This window comes from Python bivittatus, unplaced genomic scaffold (genome assembly GCF_059951505.1).
Source record: "Python bivittatus isolate LINGU-HERP-01145 unplaced genomic scaffold, Pbiv_v1 ctg000840_np1212, whole genome shotgun sequence".
NCBI lineage: Eukaryota > Metazoa > Chordata > Lepidosauria > Squamata > Pythonidae > Python > Python bivittatus.
In genome coordinates, this window is record NW_028277113.1 from 13,284,344 (window position 1) to 13,312,238 (window position 27,895).

Genomic DNA, 27,895 nt, shown 5'->3' on the forward strand with positions numbered 1-27,895 from the left:
AATGTTTTCACTGTGCATGCTGTACTGGGCCCTGATGAGAAAGCAGAGAGAATCAGAATAGGGTGATTCACAGCATCAAGCATGAATCAGAAAATATTGGGTGGTTCACTGATGTAGTTAACGTTATTCAACTTCACATTTTCTCCTTCTAAGCTGTGTGTCACAATCACCTCTTGAATGCTCAAAAATAATCATCCAGAGTCTTCAACTTCCAGCATCTGTGAAAAGCATCATGTAGCTTTCCATGCCAACTTTTTGGCTCACTGTTGTGTTTGTAGCATAATCCACAACTTTTTGTGGGTGAAAGTTAATCTGGAACTAGGACACCCATCAGCATAGGGAGGGGGCTGCAAGGGTGATGATATGGGATTATGAACTTTATAATGGACTTAATTTAAGTTTAATTGTTGCATTGCAGGCAAAAGCCTACAGGCAAACTGTCTTTTCCTACCAAAGACGATTGTTCTACCTTTTGATTTCTTTTGTAATGCATCTGCTAAAGCTTCTGCCCAAGTTAGGGAGAGTAACCAAATGCTTGTAGGAACATACTGATCTCATTAATGCCTTTAGGGTCTGTTCATTAAAAAATGCTACTATTTAGAAATGTTTGTAAGATCCCAGAATTAAGTAGAAATAATGTCCAATGATTTGGAACATCTGATATAGCAACTAACTAGGATATTACTGTGCTCCTAAACACTTTCCAGGACCTTCTGAATGAGACTTTACAGCTCAGGGGACAGATGAATACTACTCCATCTCAATGCCTGTGTATTGCTGAATCAAGATCAGTTTCTGTAGATCGTATAGCCACATTCCCATATTCTAACCACTCATGAAATATGACTGAGATTAAGTCACAAACTTTATTTTCAACAGAGTTCAAATACACATATGTTATATATCTATAGATATAGATATAGTAGATATAGATGTACATATGGCTTCCACTTCTCCCAGAGGTGAGAAATTCCAGAGGAGATTCTGACTATTCCCTAGATATTATGGGACATTAAAGGAGATGCTTCTCTTACCATTAAAGTAATCACAGCTCCATTAACCTTCACATATCCAAATTGCAGTCTCACAATATCATACATTTCAAAGATTCCATTCAATTAGATTTTATAATGGACTAATTCTACTCTCTTTGCCATCCAAGTTTATAATCCACTTCATTTGCATTAGGGTCATTTTCTCTATCTGTAACCATTACTGCATTCCACCAAAAAAAGTAAAATCTTTACAGCAATTCTGTTGCCAATATGATTATTCTGAATACACATTTGTATTCTATCTTATTATGTCCATTTCCCATTAGTGACTTACAATATCTGGGGGAAATGATAAACTTCTGCAACATTCTCCTATCCATTTTTTTCCTTCCTTCCTTCCTTCCTTCCTTCCTTCCTTCCTTCCTTCCTTCCTTCCTTCCTTCCTTCCTTCCTTCCTTCCTTCCTTCCTTCCTTCCTTCCTTCCCCTGTTTTTTATGTGATTCAACTATAGTTTCCTAATTCTTTTTATGCCCTGATAATGATAAATTAATGAAAATTACATTTGTCAAAATGTTATCCATAGGCCCACATTTGGGATTAGGTTAACTGTCATCACTTCAAGAAATCCAACTGTCCAATTATGTTTTAGCTTGAAATCAGTGCAGTTTGACTCATTATAGCGAGAGGTTCTTCTGACATTCTGCTAAATCTTCAAAATTTGAGCATATAGTAACTGTGGGACTAATTATGCTTAACTTTTAATATGAAACCTGCAGCCTCACCACTGCTTTTTTATTACTCATAAAGGGAGGATCTCCAATTTGAATTAGGCTTGTAGTACCAAGGGAAGTAAGGTTACTCAGAGAAGGTAGAGTTGGGCCTCTCTCTCCGGTAGAATCCTCTACAAGCAAACTCAACCCCTTTCATGTGTTAAGATAATAAAAAGAATTTCCCATTGACCCCCTGGTTTGGGTGTCAATTTCAGAGGAGCTGCCTGTGGATAAGGACAGAAAGATTAAGACCCTTCTCCATCTATGCTGCAATCCCAATCCAGAACATACCCTTGCATTTGATTAATGAGAAAGCAAGGATGTATCTACACTGTATATTGATGAGTAATGGTCCAGGTGAGTGACCCCCTGCCAGTTTTTGTAATCCCTGGACCTGCCAAAAGTTAGTTGAAAACTGATTATGGTGGCAAATTCTCCTGCTTTTTTTTTTTTCAAAAAAGTAAAATAGCTGAGTTAAGCCTCTGATAGACTTAACCAAGCTATTTTATTTTTAAAATAACATTTTTTTAAAAAATCAGGTCAGAAAGGCAGGTTTCTTCTTGTGATATCAGTGTATTTTCCCTACTATTTTTTTAAATATAATCCTGGCTGTAAAATTATTAATTAGGCTAGGAACTAGCAGCTTTTTGGTAGCTAAAGTTTTTAGTCAACATCTGGGAAGGCTGATGGACAGAAAGGAGGTGGGGTACCCCTGTTTTGTATATGGATGAAGCTGGGGTGGCAAAGACACAGCCCAAATATGGCGTGTCTAAGAGAGATTTTCTAAGGAGTGTGTGTGTGTATGAAATCAAGCAGCTGCTGCAATGGCTTCTCTTCTCTTTCTCCCAGCCACCCCAATTTCTGTAGGCTGGGGGGGCATACCATTGGAGCTCTCTCATCTTGGGGGGCCCCATCTGAGAGGTTTGCCCTGGGTGCCAGAAGGGAGAGGGATCAAATATCGAATGGGAAGGGAGACAGAGCAAGAGAGGACCATCAACTCTCTTTGTTTATGAGATTTATGCCTCAAATTTCTGCCAATAAATGGCACTTAAGGCAGCTCAGGAAGAAAAAAAGTAAAACCACCATGTAATTAAAACCCAATTAAAAATGTAAATCAAGGTACATTAAAACACCCAAGATGTCCAGATGTTATCAGCTCAAACCCATTTATCTATGAAAAGAATGCTAGGGAGTAGAGGGACAAAAAAAAAAAAAAGACTTGATGGACAGAAATGGGAAAGGTTTGTAAAAAAACTGACTTGTTTGATTAAGGAGGGAACAACAATTACTTTTACAAAAGACTGGAAACCCTTTATGAACTTTTTGCTGAAACTGGATAAAAATGAATTGGTGATTTCAGGATTTACTGATTAAAAAGGGTTATTTATGGGAAGAAAGGAGTAATCTGGGCGTGTGGAGAGAGATGGTGATTATCATGTTCATAACTGCTGCAAAGATCAGAAGTCACTTCTTTAGATCTTTCTCTTTTTCTTTTGTTGCCTTTCACTTTTTCTTGTATTCTTTCTTATCTCTTTTTTCTACTTTTCTTTTTATGTTTCTGTAGTTTTTAAATCTTATGTAAGATCCTCCTTTAATAAAATTATGTTTAAAAGATGGGAAAGACTTCTGATAATTTAGAAAGAAAACTGAACATGCGATGGAACATGGGGAGAAATATGAAACAGAGAGAAAGTGTTAAAAAGAATGGCTTGATTTAAAATGTTTTTTTTTTTAAAAAAAACTGCTCTTCATCAAGAAAAGCAGCTCTCTTGAATTAATAGATGTGTAAAAGTGGCCCCATGAGAGATGCATCTTTGTCAAACCCCTCAGGGTGGAACTACATGTGACACAGTTATTTCTAAAGAGTATTTCTGCTTTACAAAATCCAGCTACTATATGACTGAACGTTCAAAGGAGAGGGGGAAATGGACTTTTCTTGTTAGAAAATCACCCTCATGCTGCTTTTAGCTCACAAACCAAAAGCCAAAAAGGGCTTTTCTCTCTTCCTCTATCTAAAATCTTTCATTTCATTTGTCTCCCCAGCAAGCGGTGGCCTTTGCTGTTTTATTTAGCAAAATAACATCTGTAATAAAAGAATGGTGGAATTAAGTGGAACTGACTAACTATTCTGTCCTCGTGTATTTATATTTGCCAGGCATGTATCCTACCTTTCTTCTAAGTGCTCACATTAGCCTCAGTAGCACTCCCTCCTTCCCATTTTCACCACAAGAGCCCTGTGAGGGAGGTTGGACTGAGAAAGACTGACCAGCCCACCATTACCCCAAGAGCTTCCGTGGCTGAACTTGGGTTTCTCTGATCCTATGATTTGTTTTGCTTTAGTTACAACTCCTCTCAAAACTGGAACAATAGGGAAGCGTGGCATTTATTAATTACGTGTTTTTCATCTACATTTATATCAATATGACATATATTACTTATTTTAATCACCCCTGATCTCAGTTCTGTAGGCAATGTCTCATGATTATTCTAGACAATATCTAGACCAGTCTTTTCTTTTTTGTATTAATTATTATTAAAGACAATTTTTACAAAGTAAAAACAGTACAAATGTAAAGAAGAAAAAGAAAAGTAATAAGTAAATCAGTAAGAAAGAAAAGAGAAAAGAAAGACAAAGTAAGAAAAAGAAAAGAAAAAAAAGCTTCTGGGTGAGGACTATGGCAAATGAAGAAGTCTCCAAGGGAGCAGAGGCAATGCTGTGGTGCAGACCGGGGGCCAGTGGAGCCTCTCCAGACAAGGAGAGACCGACAGATCACCCACCTGCACTCCAGATGGCTGCTCCTCATGAGGAGACCTCAGGATTTGAAGATCCTTGCAGTTGACTCATGAGTTGAGTGGTCGGGAGATGAGGGAGAGAAATCTAGTTCATAGCCACAGCGGAGCCTTTAAGGATACTGGGTTTGATTAAAACTTAAATCAGCTTTTTCTGACCTGTTGCCCCCAAGGTAGGTTGGAACTAGATACATTGGAAGGATAATTTCTCTCCAATTGTCTCTACCTGCCCTATTAGATCTGGCAGGAGGGGCGTCCTTCAGGTCCTGTCGATTAAAGAATGCCATCATGTGGGACCCAGAAAGTGTGCTTTCTCTGTCATGGCTCCTGCCCTCTGGAACAGCTCACCACCAGAGTTCAGAACAGTCCCGATCCTGCTGGTCTTCCAGAAAACACTTAAAACCTGGGTGTTCATCCAGGCCTGGGGATCAGGAAGTTAGTGGAACCCAAGTGGTTTGTTTTATTCTTGAGGTTTTATTTTCAGCTGCCTTTTTTTTCTTCTGCTTTGATTATGTGTTATGTGTTTCTTCTACAATTATTTATATTGCTGCTTTTTAAAATTTGAAACTTTGTTCATCACCCAGAGTTACTCTGCTGAGATGGGTGGCCATATAAATCTAATCAATCAATCAATTATCATTCCCAGAATTCTTAGAGAGGCTGATATTTTTAAAAGATGGCATGGAATAAGTAGTGGGAACCTCACTGACAGCTAAGAGATTGACAATATTGGTCTTCCTTCTTCAGATAGAGATACTCAGCCCATTTTGGATGGGGCTACACTCTGTTTAAGAGATTATATTTGGAATTTGAGAGTATATTTGGATCTAGCTATGACATGGAGGTCCAAGTAGCCACAAAACAGCGTCTTTCATAAATTTGTTCTGGTCTGCCAGATACAATCTCTCTTGAACTAAGCCTGTTTATTGTTATTCTGCCTACTGCATTGTATATAGTAAACATGGCTGCCTTGGAGCATCTGTCAAAAACTTCAGTTAAATTAAAATGCAGTTGCCTGACATTTAGACTGGGACTAATTAGCAGGGACCATATGCCATTGTATGTTTATATTTATCTCTGAAGGACCCAGGTACCTTAAAAACTGACCTGTCTGTGCCCTGAGGTCACTTTTGAAACTTCGCATAAGTTCTCCTACCATCTGAGATAATGTAGGTTGCAACTAGAAAAGGAGGGAGGGGAAGTCTTCTCCATGAGGGCATGATATTTGTGGGATTCCTTTTCCAGAGAGACCAACTATTGCCAGCAGCGTTCTGCATTTGGCAATAGGTAAAGGTGTTTGTTATCATTTCAGGCTTTCAAATGCATATTAACGCATTTTCTATTTTTAACATTGTTTGTTATAATTTATTTATATGTCATCTTGTTTTAGTAACAAGATGACATATAAATAAATTAATGGCAGCATGTGAAGTTTTATAAGATAAAAGGATTGAAGACTTTTAATGAAAAACAAAAAAGGATTTTTAAAGACTTTTTTGAATTAGGAGTAGCAGAAAATAGTAAAAGAAACAAGCTGCTAATAAAGCCATTATACAGTCTCTCTTCCTCCACTTGTTTCCAATTTCCTTCAAAGTCATGCTGAAAAAACAAAACTTTCCCCAGAATTTCCAGTGAAGGGTAGTTGATAATGAACTACATTTTTATAAGTTTGCTCCTTATGTACTCTATAAAGGATGTGAAATGAAACTGTCATTTTACTTTCTCACTCTTTCTTTCTTACACATGTCACGCTTGGACATCTCATTGTGCATATGAAAGTTTTTCTTAACCAGAAGGTTTGCATGAAAGGGCAGGCAGAGATTTGAAAAATGATGAGTCATCCAGCTAAAATGCTCCCTTTGCAGAGTGTGATGTAAAGTCATTCCTGGGAATGGTCGCTGTGCTTAAGGGAGATGGGTGTGATTCAGCAATTATACTGTGCTATAGATTAATGTTTCCCAAGCTGCACAGGAAATGAATATTCAACTGATCTGAAAGAAATTATGAAAGTTCAAGCATATGCAGAGGCAAGTTAAGGGCGTACAACAACAGAGCCAGTTAAAAGAAATATAAAACAACAATTAAAAACAATTTGAACACAAATATAAATAAGTCTGTGGGAGAACGGATTAGCATCCTACACACAGGGTAGCCATCTCGCAGGCTCCCTGTTTCTTTGGGATCCCCAAGCCTGTTGGAAGAGCCATGAGTAGCAGTCTTTGGATCCTGTTGCATCAGCACTGGTTTGAGGAGGCTGCCCAAGGGTTAGAATTCTAGATTTCAAGAGTTGGCAAACTTAATAGGGCCAAAGTAGGTGTGATAGGAACATGGTCAAGAAGGATAATGTTAACAGAAGCTCAAGGTGGTGGAAGTTAGAAACCAAATAGCCTTTTTCTTTCTTTGTCTCTTCCTATCTTTTCTTTGTAATTTAATTGTTGTCAGATTTGCTTTGTTCATCTTTTTTTCATTCTTTCCAACATGCACAAATAATATCAAGTAACAGTACAGTGGAGACCTTAATACTAAGTTATCAGCTTAAGACAGAAACCTTTCTTGCATAACAAATACTTTGATGCAATCTGTAGCAGTTTTTAAATGTTATATTCAGTTCTGGATGAAAAAGTTAAATAATATTATGCTCATTAATATTGACATTTTAAATCATAACTAATACTGATATAATACTTCTCTCTCTCTTTATCTTCAATGGTCTAAGTCAGTGTCTCTTAAAGTGTAGTCCTAGGACTGCTGGGGGTCCCCCAAGACCCGCTCAGGGGTCTGCGAAATCAAAATGATTTGCCAGCCTATGCTGAAAAATAATAAACTATTAAAATCCCATCACACAATCGTGAGAAGCGGTAGTGGCAGCAAATGTATCAATTTCATTTTTTAAATATGGTAAATATTGATAAATATAACCCATACAAACTAAAGCTCTTTAGAGGTCCGCCATAATTTTTAAAAGTGGGAAGGGGTCCTGAGAGAAAAACATTTAAGAAACACCGGTCTAAGTTATCGAAACATTAGAGCGTTAATCCTCTTTAGTCAATACTGTACAAATATCCCTGTATCAAATAATGAAATGTATTGTGTATGTTTTACAACAATATAATAAAAGAGGAAAAAAAAGAAGAAAAGAAGAAAAGAACAGAACGATAATGCTACAGTCCTCTAAAATAGAGATGGGCCAGCCATCTTACGTAGGCCTTGTTAGCCCACCTCTGTCTTTTTCATGACTCCTGGAGTCCTCCAAGATCCTACTGTCAAAACTACGTGGATGGGAGAAAACCAGGGAACCAAGGGAATGAATCTCAACAGAAGGGAATGGCAAATCACTCCCACATTCTTGCCAAAAAGGTCACCAGGAATCAAGCTTGACATGAAGGAGATTTTACTTTACTTAAATATACTGGACTAAATTTGGCTGAGACCTTCTGCAAAATCTTATTAGGTGCTAGGCGTGGAAAAGAAATCCAGCATGGATTTCAATAGAAAAAAAAGAGCACAATCTCTCAAAATAGACTATTTTCTGCATGAACGGGCTGGCGGGGGTACGGGGAGGGGGGAGGAAATTTTTAAAGAGTTTAAGAGCAGCAAAAAGCAAAGAACAAAAACAAAACCGCAAGGAAGGCACATTGGGAAAGTTGAATAGAAAAAGCATATATCAAGAAAAGTGGTTTTTTAAATTAGATGTTGTCTTTAAAAAGCATATTTAGCAACTGTTGCGTGCAATAGTTTGGATTCAGGGGAGTGTCTGCCCAAAATTCACATGCTAGAGAAAATTCAAAGCAACCCCAAAGGCAGCTTTTTCCCGCAGTTTAAAAAAAAACGAAGCGTGTGCAAACAAGTAGGTAGAATGGAATAATATCATCAACCTTTGAAACACCGATAGGAACTCCTCCCAGACTTATCCATCTTTCGCTGCTCTCTACGGCGCTTTAAGCGCTAGAAGCATTTTAAACTCTTGTTTGTTTTCCGTAAGCCAACACAACCCTAATGACCACGTCAACGTGATGTTTAAGAGAGCCCGTCTGAAACGCACAGCTGCAACCAAACGGCCTACCACAAAGGCCGATCTCGGGAATTAAATAAAGATGAGGACTGCAGGGGTAAAAGGAGAAAATGAACACTGCTGGTCCAAGAGGGCAACGGGAATCCTGCAAGGGACGATTAGGCTGAGTGTAGTGGACTGGCGATGATGAAACACAGCAGTCTGTGACAATGAAATATTTATGAATGGGGAAATGATACTGCAATCTGCAGTGCAGCACAGAGGGAAAGTGAAATTTCAGGAATACTGTAATAGCAAAACCCTCCATTAATTATCAGGAGCAAGCTGTAATGTCAGTTACCATGGCAACGGTGTCCCCTATGTATTCTGCACTTTTTTTTTTAATTTAGCTGCTCCCGTTTCATATGGTGTGTTGCATTTTATTTTCTTGCAAGCTTTTCATTTTCACTGCTGCAGGCTCAAGGCTGGCTAACAAATGCTATAAAAACTGCTACGTTTTTATCAAAAACCGAAAAACAACTTTCATTTTCTACAGTGGGGAAAAGGTCTAGTATGTAAACATTTTTAAATCTGCCAAGTAACGTTGCTGTTTATTGTGGTTGGTCGCACAGTCAGGCAGATGTTTAGATTGGATTTGACATTTTTATCTACCTAGCAAGTCCTTCCCAAGGACCTGGGTAGGCAGATGCTGTTGTCTGATGGCGTTAAAGGTATCGTCGCAGGATGTGAGCTGTTCCAAGTACAGCTTCCTTTTGCAATTGACTGATGGTGATTTTGTTAATGCCAATGGTGTTCCAGTGATACTCCAGATGTTTTGGGATATCATCATCATCATCATCATCATCATCATCATCATCATCATCATCATCTACAATTTGTTCCACAGTCAAAGACTTGTGGAAACTTAATAATTCAGGTCCTAACAAGGACCTAAGAATCATTAAGGTAGTGTCTGAGCATATAGGAAGTTCTAAACAGGGTGGTTTTTGTTTGGTTTTTTTTTGGTAGAATTGGGTTGTTCAGGTCCGATAAATGCAAAATTTCCAAATATCGAGGGAGTCCTTTTGGTATTGCTCCAAGGGCTCCAGTCACGATTGCTATAACAGCGGATTTCTTTTTCCATAAGCATTCAACTTTGATCTGCAAGTCCTGGTATTTCATAATTTTTTCCAATTTCTTTTCCTCTTTTCACCCGGTATAGCGACATCTATGAACCAGACTTTCTTCTTTTCAATGACTGTTATATCTGGCATGTTATGAACAAGGTGCCTGTCTGTTTGGATTTGAAAGTCTCATCAGATCTTAACCTGCTCATTTTTCAAAACCTTCTCAACCGGATGCTCCCAGTGGTTCTCGCTACGTTCAAATCCAAACCTCTAGCAGCATTTCCAATGAATAATTTTGGCAACTCGGTCATGATAGTCAGTTTGTGAAATTTTGCTGCAGTCACTGATCAATTGTCAATAGTTTCATCCTTTCCAATATGAAGGTGACATTTATTGTTATTTGTTACATTATGAATTTTCGCTTTCATGCAATTAGTCGGCAAAGCTTGTTCTTCAGCCACTAAAATAAAGCCTTCAGTTTCTTTCTTTAACACTCCTGATCTTAACCACCCCCATGTGGGGTTTTTATCAGCTTTTCCTTCTATATCTTTCAAGTACTGACCATGCATTGGCTTGTCCTTCCAATTAACAAATTGGTTTTCGATTGTTTCTTTTCTATACTCAGCCTTCACCTTCGTTGTTTTCAAGTTTTCCTTGACTGACTTCCTTCAATAATAGTTCTTCACTTTTCTTAATATAGTCATTCAAGCCATGTTTTTCTTCCTCCACAGTTTGTTTTACATGAGGGGAACTCTGCCTCCTTTGGCTCTTGGCAAATACAGCTAATCAATATCGCTTTTTGGGTGTGGAGCTTGGTGTATTGTAATTAGTTTTCTTGTTTCCCCACCCAAGTTATCAAGTTCCATCCCAACGGGTCCATTCCTGCTGTATATCATATAACGGGGACTGCCCAGGTATTGATTGTGTTGATGATGTTTCCACCATTTAGCTTTGATTTCAAAAATTTTTGAACTTGTTTAATATACACTATTTGGCAGAGGTACTTTCTTTGACTTGATTCTGTAATGAATTGGAAGCTTCCAAAACTCCCAAATATTTGCAGCCTTCTTCTGGCACTACTGCCTTTATCAGATCTTTATTATCAAGTTGTATTCAATCATCTTCAACATTTTTGCCTGACTTTATGGCTGTAGTTGAACACTTGTCAATGCCAAACTGCATTCCAATATCTTTGCTGAATTCTTCTGTACTTTTTAGCAAGGAATCCAATTCAGCCTTCCAAATAGTTTTAAATCATCCATATAGAGTACATGTGAAATTGTTACTCCTTTTTTAGCCAATTCATATCCACAATTTGTCTTGTTTAAATCATTGTCAATGGGACCATTGATAGTATAAAGGGTAAAGGGGATAATGAGTCACTTTGAAAAATTCCACATTTAATTTTAACTTCTTCTAACTCTTTCCCATTAGTCATCAGCTTCATTTGCCAAAACTTCATTGAAGTATTCATAAATTGCTGAATGTTTCTGCTGATTCCAAATACGTCGAGACATTTCTCAATCCAGCTATGTGGAACAGAAACAAATGCCTTTTTATAGTCTACCCAAGCCATAAACAAGTTTCTTCTTTTTTTAATTCTTCAAAACCAACTTGTCAATCAATAACTGGTCCTTCATTCCCCTCAAATTTTGGAGCACCCTTCTTGTTCTACAGGGAGTAAATAATTCCTTTTCAGATAGCTATAAATGTGATTTGCAATTATGCTGTGAGTAGCTTGTATCTTGTTGGCAAACAGGTCATGGGTCTATAGTTTCCAAGCTCATTTCCCTTCTCTTTGTCCTTCTGAATTAGGAATGTCCTTCCAGTTGTTAACCATCCTTCATTTTCTCAAGTGTAGACTTGCCAGTGATTTAAGCAGAATTCATGGAGTTCATCTGGTCCAGGAGCACTCCAGTTTTTGACCTTCTTTGATTGCTTCTGTACTGTTTCCTCAGTTATCCTAATGTCTTCCATGTTGGGTATTCTCACTGCATTTTCAGCTTGCTTGATCCATGTTGTATTCTTATTGTGACTTATAATTCTAACTTATAATATTATTATAATTATAACAACTTCCTCTTCTCCTTCTCCTTCTCCTTCTCACAGTCAGCCAGATGTTTAGACTGGATTTGGCATTTTTATCCACCTATCAAGTCCTTCCCAAGGATCTGGGATAGGCAGAGGTTGTTGTTTGATGGTGTTAGAGGTACTGTTGCAGGTTATAAGCTGTTCCAAGTAAAGCTTCCTTTTGCAATTGACTGATGGTGAATAATAATAATAATAATAATAATAATAATAATAATAATAATAATATACCAACTATAATGCAGTGGCTAAGGCACCAGGCTAGAAACCAGGAGATAGGCCAAAGCCAGCTGGGTGACCTTGGGGCAGTCACTCTCTCTCAGCCCTGTGAAGCAGGCCATGGCAAACCACTTCTGAAATCCTGCCAAGAAAACCAAACCTGATCCTCTCTGTGATACCATATGGTATGTTAATCGCCAAGTCCTGGGGCAAAAAGGAAATGAGAATAAGCCATATCTGTGGCCACAGGATCCATCATTAGTTGTTGGGAAAAGGTCATGAGTATGTATGTATGTATATATGTATTTAACAAACTTATGTAGCCACCCATCTACCAGAAGGAACCCTGGGTGAGGAACAAAATAAAAACAACATACTAAAAAATCTCTTTAAAACAATAGACTACTTTGAGGCCCCAATAAAACTTGCATTCATCCACCAACCACCCATGCCAGCTCCATCAACATCCTAGGTCCAGTGCCTAAGGGAAAAGCCAGATCTTTACCACTTTCCTGAAGGCCAACAGGATTGGGGCCATCCATATCTCTGGGGGAAGGGCGTTCCATAAGGCAGGCACCATGACAGAGAAAGCACCCTTCCAAGGCCTCAATTGTTGCGACATTGTTTAACCAATGGGACTTGGAGCATGCCCACCCAGCTCCTAGATCTAATAGGACAAGCAAAAATCATTGGATGTAGGTGGTCCCATGAGTAATATGGCCCCATGCCATGTAGGGCTTTAAAAGTGACAACCATCACCTTGAATTGCACCCAGAAACTTACCGGTAGCCAGTGCATATCATGTGGTATACCCACTACTACCCCTGCAACTCCATCCTGGACCAGCTCTAACTTCAAAATGCTTTTCAAGAGCAGCCTCATGTAGAGCACACTGCAATTGTCCAACTGGGAGGTGACTAAGGCATGAGTGGCCATGAGCAGTGCCACCTGATCTATGAAAGGATGCAACTGGTGCACACGATGTATTTACGCAAAGGCTTTCCTGGCTATGGCTGCCAGCTACTCTTTGAGCAGGAGCTGTGAAGCCAGGAGAACCCCCAGATTGCACACTAGCTCTGACTGAGGGAGTGTCAACCCAGCCAGAATTAAAGATGGAGAATCACTAGATATGGGGGACCCGAAAACCCATAGTCATTCAGTCTTGTCAGGGTTGAGCTAAAGTGGATTCTACTCCACCTAGGTCCATACATCCCTTTCTCAAATGGCCAACCAAGAAGATTGGTTGTAATCATGGGGAAGGAAGTGTGAGTCGGGGGACAATATCTTACATGTATTTGGTTTTATGCAAACATTCTCTGTTACCTCAAATCCCTCTTTTGAAAATATATTTAACCTTAAATATTTATAGAATACAGCCATATCCTATGCAATAATTCACAGTTTCTAAAGTTTATTTTAGAACATTTAAGCATTTCCATTTTATGAAGCAAATGTATGCAGTACTGAGTTCTCAGATTATCATTATTAAAGGACAGCATAAAATTATATGCTGAAAAACACAGACAAAATATAAAAAACAGAATTTCAGAAATGCAACCCAAATTATTTTATTATGCATGGCCCTACCAAAGTTCAGTTTGCCTTAAAATAAAAATTAATGAGGGACAAATATTTTAAAAGCAACACTTTCCTTGCCCCACCACAAAAGCAAGGAACCTCTTTTGCATTTTTACTAGACCTATACTGCTTTTGAAGGCTGTGCTTTGGATTGTCAAAAATATCTGAGAAAGCACTTCTCAGGGAAGTCCTGGGCCTGCACCTGAGAAAGCTCTTAAGGTAATGATGCTCCCCTCATTTGGGGCACATCCCCAGGGGAACCGAAACATTTGCTGCAAAAAGCAATGTTGGAAAAACATTGAGCAGTACTTTGAAAACTGTATAAGGAGAAATGTAAATTTAGCAATTGAGAAATGGAATATGTAATTGCATATGTAGTTAAAAAATAGATTGCTGTACACTTTAAAGCTGTGCTCTGATCTGGAACAAGCAAAGGCAATTTGAGACCAATTTTTTACTCACGGGAGAGGAATGGGTGGGTGCAATCTACTCTCAGTACAAAAGCACCTTGGGAAGTTCTTGGATGGATTGTTTCTCTGAGTGGCACCATGGAAGCCACAGCAAAATAAAAGGGTGGGGGTTAAAACTTTTTGGCGCTTCCTTGCTTGCATAATATGTCTTGGAGGGAAGAGGAAGGGAGAGTATTGAAATACAAGAATCAATAGATTTGTCAGAGTGCCCCTTGCCATCAAGCCACCATCTGTCGCAATCTTTTGGACAGCAGGCAAATCATGCGGCAGGACACTGACTGAGCAACGCAACGGACAGCTGGAAAGGCTGAAGAGGGGTAGGATGGGGCAAATGGCACTCAGAAAGGATTATTAGGGACTTTGTAAGTGGTCTGAACACTGAAAAGAGAAACAAAATTTTGGTACAAGATGCTTATGACAAGCTGTGCTGGACTCTGAGGATTGTATTCAGGAGATCATCAAGCTGGGTTGGGAGAGAAAGGTTACTCTATTCCCTCCATGTACACATGACTAGTCTGCTCCACCTATTTATGGAGATAGGAACAAATCATAAGCAGAGGCAGCTTGTAGTCCTGAGGAGAGACTACCCAGACCTTGTAGGGAGGCAATACTTTCTCGGGTGATTCCTGAAGGGATTCCTTTGTTAACTTGTTTGGTTAATACTACAGAAGGAACTTTCTGCCAAGAGCGGAGGCCTGGTTTTCTTGAAATCATCCTTGAATCATCCTTTCTTGAATCATTAAGGACAGATTGTACATGGACCAATCCCTGTTGGGGAGGGCTCTTGCTAGAATGTGGCCTCCAAAGTGACCTGGGCAGTTTCTGCACAGGTAGTCAACACTTCCTGCGGACTTCAAACATGTGAATTTTAACAAACTGGCAGGAGAGATTAATGGCTATGTTCCCATAGACACCCTTTCAAGCCACAGCTAGTTAGCAAAGCAAAGCAAAATCCAGGATGGTTTTTCTTTTTTACTCTTTAAAGAAGAATAAATGTTGCATGTCCATAAGCATGCAATTAGCTTTAAAAAAAATCAGCAACACAAACTTGTTTATGCTATTAAAACTGTCATTAAAAAATTGGGTGAGTGTCTGCATATATGCATATACACGTACAGTTTTAGAAAGCAACACTTAGGTAACACAAGAAATATTGTAACAGGTACACTAGACCTGGGCTTCACAAATTGGAAGGATCACTAGAGGGCAGCAAAGAGTTAGATTTTTATATGTCTCCTTGCAGCCCTCTAGTGGTGCTTCAGATATGGTACCAAAACTGTTTTGATGAGAGATTTGCGCCTGCAGTTTTCAAAGCTACGAGTAAAGCTACAAATATAAAAACCTTGCATCTGGTTCCCAATGCGATCAGTTCCTACAGCTACTTATTATAGTTATCTTGGCACTTTTTGAAAAACATAGGTAGATAGATCCAAATGCCAGCAGAACAATTATTCTTCAGATTCTGAACTGAGGGATACACTCTATTGATGTCCATCTAAAATGGAAGTAATAATTTCTGCATTAAAACTCTCTGTCAATGGCAGTCTGAGATGATTTAAATTGACTACTCATCCTAATTTGTACTATCACCATGAGAATGCAGAGCATTCACTACAATCCAACTCCTCTAGCAAGATTTGATTTTATAGGAGAATTTTATGCCGCTTTCTTACGAGCTGTCATAGGTTTTGGTCCAACGTTTTGAGTTCAGAACAAGGAATAGAGGCACATATGCATTCTCACACACACACACATACTCATGCTAAAGGCTCAAAATAAAAGTCAAGAATGCTTTATTTAAGTGAAACTATTCTCATAGCCATAAATGAAAGGCTATAGAAAGGAAAGCAGCAGAAGTCTCTATGAGGACAAAACAGAACTAACAAGCTTTTTTTAAAAAAAGGCTTAATATGTAAAAAAGAGAGGGAAAGGGGAAAAAAAGAAAAACACAAAGACACAGAAAGAAAAAAGGAAACAAGAAAAATATATGATTCCTCTAGGAAATAATGCAGCTTCATCATCAAACCCCAACCACATGGAATAATACTGATCAATCTTTTCATTCATTTCATTCAAAGACAAGAAATTCATAGAGAGCAAACATACTCTCAATCTGAGATTGTCCATTTGGGGTTGCACTGTCTTTCCAACTTTGAAGAACAATCTTTTGGTTGTTCCCGCCCCCCCCCCCCATTCAATAAAACAGTAATTCTTGATATAGCGACAAGTTCCAAGTTTTTAGTATCCAATTCAAAAGTACTTTTATATCTCTAACTCTTATTGATCTTTGTAATTATACATTAATAAACTTATGGATATTAAACCAAAATGGGTTAATATTGGGAAAAGACCATATCCTACGAATAAACATCCAGTCACCTATTTACATTTACGGCCAATCTTTTTAAACATTCTCTGGGGTATTCAATACATGTGGAAAAGAATTTTTTCATTGAGTTAGTGTAGTTAGGAAATCAGTGGTTCCTCTTGCCTTCAGATGACTTATTTCAACTCTTTATTACAAAGTTTTTACAAACAACTAATATCCATCAGTGTATTCTTTGTTTATTAAAAATACTATAAATTTAGAATCATCCAAAACGCATTTCAATATTGATAGTAATTCATGAGTTTTAGATGCTACTAATGCCTCTGGACCAAATGGCAAAGTCGAGTGTTGTTTTAATTGAATATAGTGCTGTGTTGCAAGCAGCTGTAGGATTTAATAGTAGAAGCAAATCCACTTCACTGGATCAGCTAAGTGGAACCTCACCCAATTTCCAAATATTTGCTTCTCTACCATAAAGTACATTGCCATCCCTTCTTACTTGATAGTCCTCTTATTTTGAGATTAGAAGCTGAACTTTGAATTAGAGGTCAGGTGTATGTGAAAGTGCTTAATTCTGCTGCTTTTCCTCTCTCTTTGATACAGTCCTCAGATTACTAAGAAAGATCAAAGTTCTTTGATCTTGAACTTTTGCACTTATATCTACTTATCCTAAGGAACTGAAGATGCTATCAAAGACTGGCTAACAAAGATTGAGTTACACCAAGCATACGTCACTAGGCCCCAAAGACTCTTTAATCATTTTTTAAATTTAGAAATCAAATAATTTCTCCTTTAGTATGAATGTGCCTGCCTTCTCCTCCACTCCACTGTTTCAAAACTTGAGTTTTCCACTGAGGTCAGCTGGCAACGGCTCCCATAGATAGAGAATGGGCAAGAAGTTCAGAAATCATGGCTGTTTCTCCTCCTTTTGACTGTCCTTCTAATAGGTCATAGGCTTTCCAAAGGCTTCAGTAATACGAACTCTGAGAAGTTCAGTATTAGCCCATGTTGAAAAAGCACTAGTTTAGAATTACATTTGAATAAAACTGGCTTGAATAATACCAGTGGAGTATGAAAAGATTAGTAACTCTTAGTAACTTTCAAGATTAGTAACTCTGAGCGAATCAGAGCACTTGGCTCAAATCCAGTCTGAAGAACCATACAGATTTTACAGGAAAATTTAAGAAGAGAAGGCAGCTGAAATCTTGTTTTAGACTTTCGATACATGCCATGTGCTGTAATGTTTTCCTTGTGTATTTTTGGAGGATTAAAAAAAAACATTATATTCAGCCCTCTTTTTATCTATTTTATATTAGGGATTGGCCAAAAGAGCAATTCATGACATTGATGGAGGAGGGCTGATGATTGCGAAGAAGCTGTTGTAACAACCAACGGGCACATCAGCAGAAATATTCACTTCTGTAAAATTAAAACTTAAACTCATTTCTTTTTTCTTATAAGAAGATCTCACCTAGCTATTGAAACATAGATGAAATCCTAGATCATTTAAGACTCCAACGTGCATCTGGGTATACTGATAATCATAAACGAGGGGTCATGATTATCTTGAGCTTGTTTGCCATAAAACCTGCATCCTGCAGAAATCCTCCAGTTTCTACCCAGCACCTCCAGAATAATGGTTTCTTTGTGAGCCATAAACAACACAGCAGCATAATCCTGTATTCTGCTGTCTGCTGAATGACGATATTAACCCGGCAGTAAACGAATGCCTTGTGTTTTGAGTACAGTGATGGTTGCCTCAAACGGGTAGCAAAGGGGAAAGTCTTTCACAACTTCTGTTTAGGAATGTAACTTCTAATAAATATATTGAAGCAAATCTCACTTAACCAAAAGAACACAAGTATCTGCTTCGTGGAAGAGCCTTGGGGGAAAATATGAACATTGTCTGTGTTTTGAAGGCTCAGGTGCTCCTGTTTTATACTTTATGCATGTAAGCAGGAAAGCGAATGTGTAAGAGGCGTTTGCAACAAATAATTTTCTGCCTCTGAAATACTTGCAAAACATTGTGTGTGACAAACATTTGGATGTTCATGAGAATGAGGCAGTGATGGCCAAACTCTGGCTCAATTCTAAATTCAACAACAACAGCAACAACAGCAACAACAGCAACAACAGCAGCAAAGCTTGGTTAGAAGTAGCCTGGATTTTGAGATCTTTGAGAAGTCATATTTTGAATTCTTCCCACTCCTTTTCAAATTATTATTCAACATTAGCGATGCATGCTTTTTTCGTGAATGCATCAGGCAACTGCAGTATACGGTAGATCAGCTAAGTTAAAAAGGAAATTAATTGAGCAAGAAAGGGAGTTTATATGGAAATGCCATTTATCTTCATATGGTGAATCTTACACATATTTAAACGCCTGAAGTTTCTGAATTATGAGTCCATTAATGCAATGTTGGTTTCCCAGATCGCTGTGCCTCCAAAACTGAGAAGAAACTAAACTGAACTCTTCGTATCACTATTCCAATATGCTTAATATCTAACAGCAGTACACTTTTATCCAAATTAAATTGGACTACACACCTATGAACCCAAATGTTTACTTTTTATTTTTCAGTTTTCAGCATGTTGCGAGAAGCGTAAGGAGCAGTGCCTCTTGAAAATGGTTTTCCTCAGAAAGAGACAGGACCAACAATTTAGGAGGTATTATTTATTTATTTATTTTTAAAAGTATGGTTTAAATCAGGGGTCCCCAAACACTTCAGCTCATTGACCCTTTCATGAAGCTTCAGATAGTTCATCAACCCCCAAACTTTTATTATATGAAAATAATGTAACAAATACTACTTTAACTAATAGTACTATGAAGATCCCCAGCCATTCATCGACCCCTTGGATATTCCCATGGACCCTTGGGGGTTGATATTGACCACTTTGGGGGACCCTGGTTTAAATGGAGGTAAGCGGTTTTTATTCTTTCTGCCACAACTGAGTAAAGCTTGGTGAATTTCAATAGAACATCTTCTGATCTGCATATTTCCCGCTAATATTTGGACATGAACCCAGCTGTCCATTTGTTTCCTGAGTGTTCTGAGAGAATCCTCAGCTTGAATGTTGCATCAAAAACGGTACAAAAGTATATATTTTGAGCATCCTGGCTGGGTATTCTGAAAGTTGCAGTATCAGTAGATCTAGATGCATTGATTTGTGGAAGGCTGGAATATATGTTTAAAAACCCTTACTGATATGCACACTTTTGTGCAGATTAGTAAAACAAAAAAGAATTCTTTGCAGAAATGAGACAGAAGGCATCCCAGTACTGAATACAAGCAAAGGTGATATAGGCAAATACACACGGATGTGCCAGTTTTTACTATTATCTCTCCCTAAATCACCACGGAGAGGTACTCATCAGCCCAGTGATGGCGAACCTATGACACACATGTCAAAGGTGACATGCCAAGACATTTTGGGAGACACACCAGTGTTCACCAATACCCGACAACAACTATTCTCCCTGTTTGAGTTACCAAAGAAACTGAATTTGTTCTACTTGTATTTCATTTTGTAAGTATTTGACCTTTCTTTATATAATACATAGCACCACACATGATTGGCCTGTGTTTTTTTTAAATAAATGAATATGTAAATAATTGTTTCTCTTTTGTTCGGGGGGTGGTGACATGCCTGCAGAATCAAGTTAGCATTTTCTGAATTTTTGACCCACTGAGCCCAAAAGGTTCACCATCACTGCATTAACCCAATCAGTTCTATGTTGATCATATTCATCATTAATGATGCACTATTTAAATATACAGAGAAGAAAGAGGAAGAGATATTTGAGATATTCCTTAGGTGCCTCAGACCTAAGATGCAGGATGGGAACATTTCATGATTATAGTCACCAAGATTAAATGAATTTTGCGTGAGGTCACAATTTACCATATAACTATATCCTGTCTATTTTAAAATTTCACACACAAGAAGATATTCAATCAAGAATAACTTGGTAATTGTGTCAGCAAAAGACGTCTTTCAATTTGCATTTGGTATTCATGGCAATATTGGATGAAACCATAAGCAACAGAGTAAGATGTTACATTGACTTATTGATTGCTGTGCTTGATAGAAACCACCCCCATTACTGAATGTTGAAGTATAAATCATGATTCCTTCTTTGGTCCCACTGAAGATTATAAGCTACCATTTGCTGACATCTTAGAAGTGGTGTGGTTATTGGGTAGCGCTGCCAAAAGGCGGTGAAGACTTGGTCCCAAGGCCCTTTCAGGATGCTGAGAGTCAGGAAGTACTTCTCCATCAGCTCCGCGGTCACTGATCCTGCGGGAGACGGAGAGGAGGAAGGAGCCAGCAGAGAGGGGGGCGTCACCCGGGTTGGCTTGCTCTGACCCGGCTCATGGTCCCCCAAGGCCCCATTCCCGCAACACAGGCAGTGCTAAATGCAGAAACAGGGCAGTAGTAACAACTTCCGCCAGCACTTCTTCCACCACTGTCTCTTCCCCTGGGGATCTTCGATCTATCACATTGGGTAAGTGCACTAAATGAGCAGAATCTGACAGAAATGTAGGAACAAAAAGGTTCCTTTGAAGAAAAATTCAAAGAGTTGCTGGGAGTTGCGTGGCATATAAATTTAATAAACAAAATAATATATAAAAAAATAAAGGGATATCTATTGCTATTGTGTTGTTTGCCTTGGTTTATGAAATGAAATCCTCAGCCTGAACCATGTAGCAAGACACATGTAAGGATTTTCTTGAAGCCTTTTTCCAAGAGAGGGAACTTCTTTGCTCTGTGCCCCGAAACACCCCAAAGCTTGGGTTATGCATAAGTCAGTGTTGTCCAAACTTGGCCGCTTTAAGATGAGTGGACTTCAACTCCCAGAATTCCCCAGCCAGCCATGCTGGCTGGGGAATTCTGGGAGTTGAAGTCCACTCATCTTAAAGCGGCCAAGTTTGGACAACACTGGCATAAGTTCTGGTTAGACCAAACATGAATTTGATTATGCAGCGCTCTATCCATATCCCAGACTTTTAGCATGACACTCCTATGGTCTCCTATTCATTCTACTGTTTCTGCCACCATAGCCATCTACCTACCTTCTTGGCAGGGTTCATTTGCAACAGCTAGCTTAGACTTCCCCAGACGGTCACCCTTTAAATGTCCTAGAACTGGAACTCCCAGAGTTTTCAGCTATGGCTTTTGAATGTTACAATCCCATCACAGGTAGAATCCTAACACAACATTTGCCATGGCTATAACAGTTCAGTACAGAGAGGTTACTTTCAGCTCCAGGAATCCTGACTACAAATGAACTTCTGCTCACATTTACTTGGGAGCCCATTTCACTGAATTTATTTGGACTCATTTCTGCTTGTATTGAAATCAGGAAGGAAACCATTTTGCACAGCTTTCCTGCTCAAAGCTTTGTTTCCATCTGGTTTCAAGAGGCTGGCATAATTCGTCTTTGTGTATTCAGAGTTCATGTGAAGACAAATGGTACACAGTTTGCTAATTGTCCCTATGAACAAAAACATGAGATAAGCTCTCAAGAGTTGATTCTGTACACATACCAGGAAGAACAACAACAAACACGACAGGAGCTACAATACTAGAGATCACAGTAACCATCAGAGATTTAAAAAAATGCCAGGAGATTTCTTCCCAACCATTCTTTGATTCCCCCCTCATTTCTTATGTTTTTGCCTTGTTTCCTCTGCATTTCTACTGCTAAAAACTTTCATGCAGATACAGGTGAAGGATTTGTGGCTCACTGAATCAACACTTCAATAAGAAATAGATGTATGTGAAATACAGTGTATGAAGCTCATTGGAGAAGAAGTACTGACAATGGACCATTGCAACAGTTTGTCTGCTTGCAAAACGTTACCATTGTGGATTATGAGGCATTCCAAAATACTTTCTGCTTAGATTACCAAATGAAAGAGACAAAATGATGCTGGAGAGATCATTAGACCCGCATTCTTTATTTTGATTATTCCTTTGGCAACATGCTTCCCATTATTCATGGATATTTACAAAGCTTCCTGACTGACTTCTTCAGAGTTCTACTACAAGTACTTTCAAGTTTGACTCTGAACAGCTGACCTAGCTCTTATGAGTCCAAGCTGTTAGGGAACTGATGTCCAACTCATTTCTTCCCTTCGCTATGATCAGCTGCTGTGCTTAATCATTTCAAATTAAGAAAAGAACGTCCCAGAGGCTTAGTTCTTTTTCAGCTTCAGAAGTTGGGTCATGGAAGTCTTTCACTAATAATAAGCGGTTCCAAGGTTATGGGGCTGAAGCAGTCTGATATCTTCCAGATGTTTTGGAAGTTGTCTTCCTTCATTCCTGACCACTGCTCACTCTGAGTGAGGATTGTGAATGTTGTAGTCCAAAACATCTAGGGGGCAGTTTTAGTTGCAACAGTTTTCAGATTATTCTTGACAGTTCTCCCCAGATTGCACTTTTTAATGTAACAGTGAAGGAAATTCACTGTAAATAAATTACTTCATTTAATTAATTTAATGATATCATTTAGCCTTTGTCCTGGTCTCATCAGCGTTTCAAAATGTAGCCCTTGGCATGCCTGTCATAGGTAAACAGGAAGAAGGAGGAGGAGGAGGAGAAGTTTGTATGTTGTTGTGTTCTGTAATATTTACAGTCCTATAGGGTTTTTGCATTAATTTCAGCTTGCTCTCCATCCCCTGCAAATTACTCTTTTAGAGTTACATGGTAGGAAGCAAGAAAGTTCATTGTCAGCAGCATACCAATAGTATCCCACTCCAGAACTCAGAATGACTTCCCCATGTCTTGCAGAGGTTAAACAACATCAACATAAATCCTTGCAGAACCACACTGGCCAACAATTTAGTGTCAAATATCACATTCTGGACACATTCTGAAAAGAAGGACCAGTACCATTGCAAAGCCTTGCTCCCAAGGCCCAAGCTCACCAAATAATTCCGAAAGATCAAGACCACTAAGACAGAGATTCTCAGACATTTTGGTCTCAGGACCCCTTTACATTCTTAAAAACGATTGAGGATCTCAAAGAGGTTTGGTTGATGTGGGTTCTATCTGTTGATAGGTACTGTATTAGATATTAAAACTGAGGAATATTAAAATATTTATTTATTTGACTCGGTGGACCTCCAAAGGGTCTTAGGAACTCCCAGGTGTCCCCAGGCCACACTTTGAGAACCACTGCACTAAGAGATCCAGGAGAACCATCAGGGTCTCACTCTCTCCATCTGGATTTCTCCCTAGGTCATCCATCAAGGTAACAAAAGCAGCCTCAGTACCATATCCCTGAAAACATTCCAATTGAAATGGGGAAGCAACAGTTAACTGATACTAAAGCTGTCATCTAAAGTGTGGATGCATGCATGCACACATACATATATGCACATATACACACTTCTGGAAAACAAAACCTAGCTAAGAAATGTAACCAGGTATACAATATGCAGGATGCAACAATCTGGATAATGACTAGATTAGCAATGCTATGGAATGCTATGTAGCTCTTTGCAGACATCTAGTGGTCATCCAGATACATGCAGGCCTACCTATGTAGTGCAAGTGCAATTTCAGTGATCGCCGGTAGAGATGCTAAAGATACTGAGCCAGTGTTAGGACAGAATTACAGATCTGACACCAAACTAGGTGAAAATATCTTCCTCATCCTACATGGCACAAAACATTGCACATAGGGTAATGAGAATAAGGCTAGCTAATGTCTTCATGGGTTCACCCTGCCACAAGAAGTTATTTTAGATTAACTACAACTTGGCCTCAGTGATAACACTGAGGGCAAGGACTAAATGGTGGTACCTTGAAGACTCAGAATGTTGGAGGTGGTGGTCATGGAGGTGGTGGTGATGGTTGCAGCAAAGCTGAATTGGGTTGTAAGTGGTAGTCTGGAGAGACAGAGAGAGAGATACCAAATCTGGCTATCACATAATGATATGCCTCTGTGTGGACAGTCTACTCCAGTCAAAATTTTGACCACATGTCTATGAAACCCCTGTGCCTTCAACTTCAGTACTCAGTATGTGTCACTCAACCTTCATTACTTAGCTCTAAAGCCAGCTGCAAAAAGTTCATTTATGGTCTTTTATTGTCCTTGATAATGATGTGTGGTTAACCAGGATGGAATGTCTTCTCCGTGTTTCATCTTGGATGTTTCATCTAATCTCCTCAAGTTGAATAAGACAGAGAACATCATGTTTCAGCCTGATCACCCTTCCCATTTTCTGTTATGTTTCTCTCCTATTTGTCTCCAGGGTTCCTGGATCATCCCGTTCCCTCCAATCACAGTCTCAGGGTCTTGACTGATCATCAGCTGACTTTCTGCCCATTTATTGATCCTACAGTGAAGGTCCCTCAGTGAGGGGATTTTAATGGAAAAAACTCTGGCTGTTGTTGTTTTGTATTTATATTACTATAATAGTCTCCTGGCAGGGGCTCCAAATTTCTCTCACTTTCTCAGATCCTAATCCAGAACATTGCCATTTGTGCTGTTCTGGACTTTCTACTTTATTCTCATGTCTGTTACATCACAGGGCTCTTCAATAGCTCTCTGTTTGACCCAGAGCCCTGGCAGGGTCTTCTTTCCATTCCCCACTCCAGGGTCACATTCTTCAGACTCCAGGCTACCAGGGACCTGGTCCTGTAGCTCTGGAATCAATTCTGTCATTCTCTCTACTTTTGTGAAAATCTGATGGCCCTTAAAAGGGCATAAGGCTTTTTTTAAAAAAAAAAACTGACTAGCACAGTTTAAAGTATTTGAGTATTTCTCAACCTCAGCAAGTATAAGATGTGTGGACTTCAACTCCCAGAATTCCCCAGACAGCATGTTGAAGTCCATACATCTTAAAACTGCTGAGGTTGAGAAACACTGGAGAAGCAGGTTAACGAGGGTGTCATTTATTCTACCATTAATGCTGCCAGTTTCAAGGTTACTATTTCTTTATATTAATTATATATGTATGTGCACTCTGCTATATCATAATGTATGGTTGGTGTGTTGGATTTGTCTTAGCTGTAAATACCTATTTTATTGTTTGGTTGTTAAGTTGTGAACTGATTTTATTAGATGGTATTTTGTAATTAGTGTGTACCATGATTTGTATTGCACACTGGCAAAAAGCACATAAATAGTAATAATAAATATTATTATCTTGCCGTGAGAACCTCATAGAGGAAAAGTATGATGAATCATAATGGCTAAATTCAGCTTGAAGTCACTGTTTATGAAGCTTGTTGGTTCTCCTTATCCATTGGTAAGAGTAACTACACTTGGGATTCAGATAACATGCTCAACTGTAGTTAATCTGAAGTCGAAGTCAAAGATCTCAGGGTTGTGGCACAGGAGCAAAGGTGAGGGGAAAGTATGCAATAGAGGGAATGCCAGTCTTACAGCTCAGCATTTTGCTGAGTCTCAGCCATCATGGTTAGAGTTGTTTTTAAGTTTAGCATTCAGCAGAAGCCATATCTCAATAGCACCTATTGTCCATCATGTGATCTTTCCATTGGGAAAAGCAGAGCTTTGTTGTTGGGGAAATGGTGGAAGGAGAGCAATGAATTATTTTCAGCCAATGGAACACTTGACACTGAAGAGTGTATTTCCATTTATTATAAGTGCCCAGTTATTAACAATTCATCATAATGTATTATCAGAGGCTCTATCCTGGGCACTCAAAGCACTTTCTTCAAAATCCCACAATGTCTTAGATTCCCCTAAAGCATTATCACAGCTGATTGGTAGGAATGCTGCCTCTCCCCTCCTCGGCCTATGAGCTGAAAAACATATTTCTAATGCACTCTCCCTATCTTCTCTTGTTGATAGAAGGAATTTTATTTTACTGCCATTGGTGCAGCAGTGGAAAGATGTATTTTTATTTACAGGTCATATTTTAACCCCAGCTTTCCGACAAGGAACTGACAAGATGAATTCTCTCTCCTTCCCTCCTTCCCAACTCCATTTTTTTTTCCTATAATAGTCCTACGAGGAAGATTAGAATGAGGATAGTCCTTGGCTCCAGATCACCCAGTAAAGTTAATGGCTCAGTGCATGGGAGTTCAAAATCTGCAAGATGGCACGGGGGGTGGGGGGCATTGTGATCTAAACTCCATCTTTTTTTGCACATGCGTGTGATGTTGATGCATATACAAAAGAGGTAGGGTTTGGATTGTGACACCACACTGACCAACTTGCAGATTTCGACACACACATCTTATGGACACAACAGTGGGTATTTGATCCAGAAAAGGGGTTTCCACATGAATTAAGGCATTGCTTTTTTGTTATACAACAATTGTGACTAGCTGCATATGACTAGGCTCATGCAAAACACAAGGCTAAAGATTTTCTGCCAAGTTAAAAGTAAATAAGCTACAATATAGGTTAATGGAAATGGTAAAGAATGAACCAGATCGGTGGGCTTTTCTTTGCTAGTAATCCTTGTTGAGGTGATATGACGACCTTTTGGTTCCCCTTGTTATCCCCTCTGGTTAACCAAGTGTTTTGTTTGTATGGGTGGTCAGGGGAATATTTTGAGGGGGTCGATTGGTTGATGAATAACAGATGGCTCTTTTCTGCTCTTCCTTTTAAAATATGTGCAGCTTACTTCCCACACCAGTCAACATCAGTTGGGCATGGAACTTCAGTGAAGGTCATAGTTGGGTTGATCACTCAAACACATTAATGGATTAATGTTGGGATAAGACCTTTTAAATCCCAGGCCAGGCATGAAAATAGGATGAGCCTAGAATTCTTAATCCATTTAGATCAGTGTTTTTCAAACTTGGCAACTTTAAGATGAGTTTGCTGGCTGGGGAATTCTGGGCGTTGAGGTCCACTCATCTTAAAGTTGCCAAGTTTGAAAAACACTGATTTAGATATTACTACAAATCACAAAGGAGCATCATTCTTCCTTCATACTTTTCTGATTCTGCTCACTGACTTTTGGAATATGCCACGTTCAGCCACTACTGTTGAGGTCAGCTCCAGCACCCCTGACAGCCTCAGAGGGAAGCAAGCTGATTTGGGGATCAGGAATTGATGCATTTAGCCTATCTGAAATCAGTACAATTCACCTGAAATGTATAATACAAATGAATTTTCATGAGCAAACCCACATCAACCAAATGAGATATTATGAGTAGCTTAAATATTACAAAAGGGAGCAAGAGAACGTCTTCAACCATGCCAAATATTGTAATGATTGAAGTGATCCCCATTCTCAGCGATGCTGTCAAGAGTTCTTCATGGATCCCATAAAATGAAAAGTGGCTGCTCCATTAAAGAATGCAATAGTGGAGTCCCTTTGGGACAGCAACTCAAGTGAGGTGCTGCAGGATGCCTTTAGGGGATACTCACTATAACTGAGGTTAGGCATTTAGTTTCCAAGGTTCTGTATTTACCCCAGAAAATACCTGGGGTAAAGGTACCTTCCTGAAATCCACATTGTTCTTGCTCCCTTGGTCTAACCAGCTACGTGGGGCTTGACAGCAGAGTGTGATCCTGGAGTTCCTCTCTTCTGAGTCAGACCT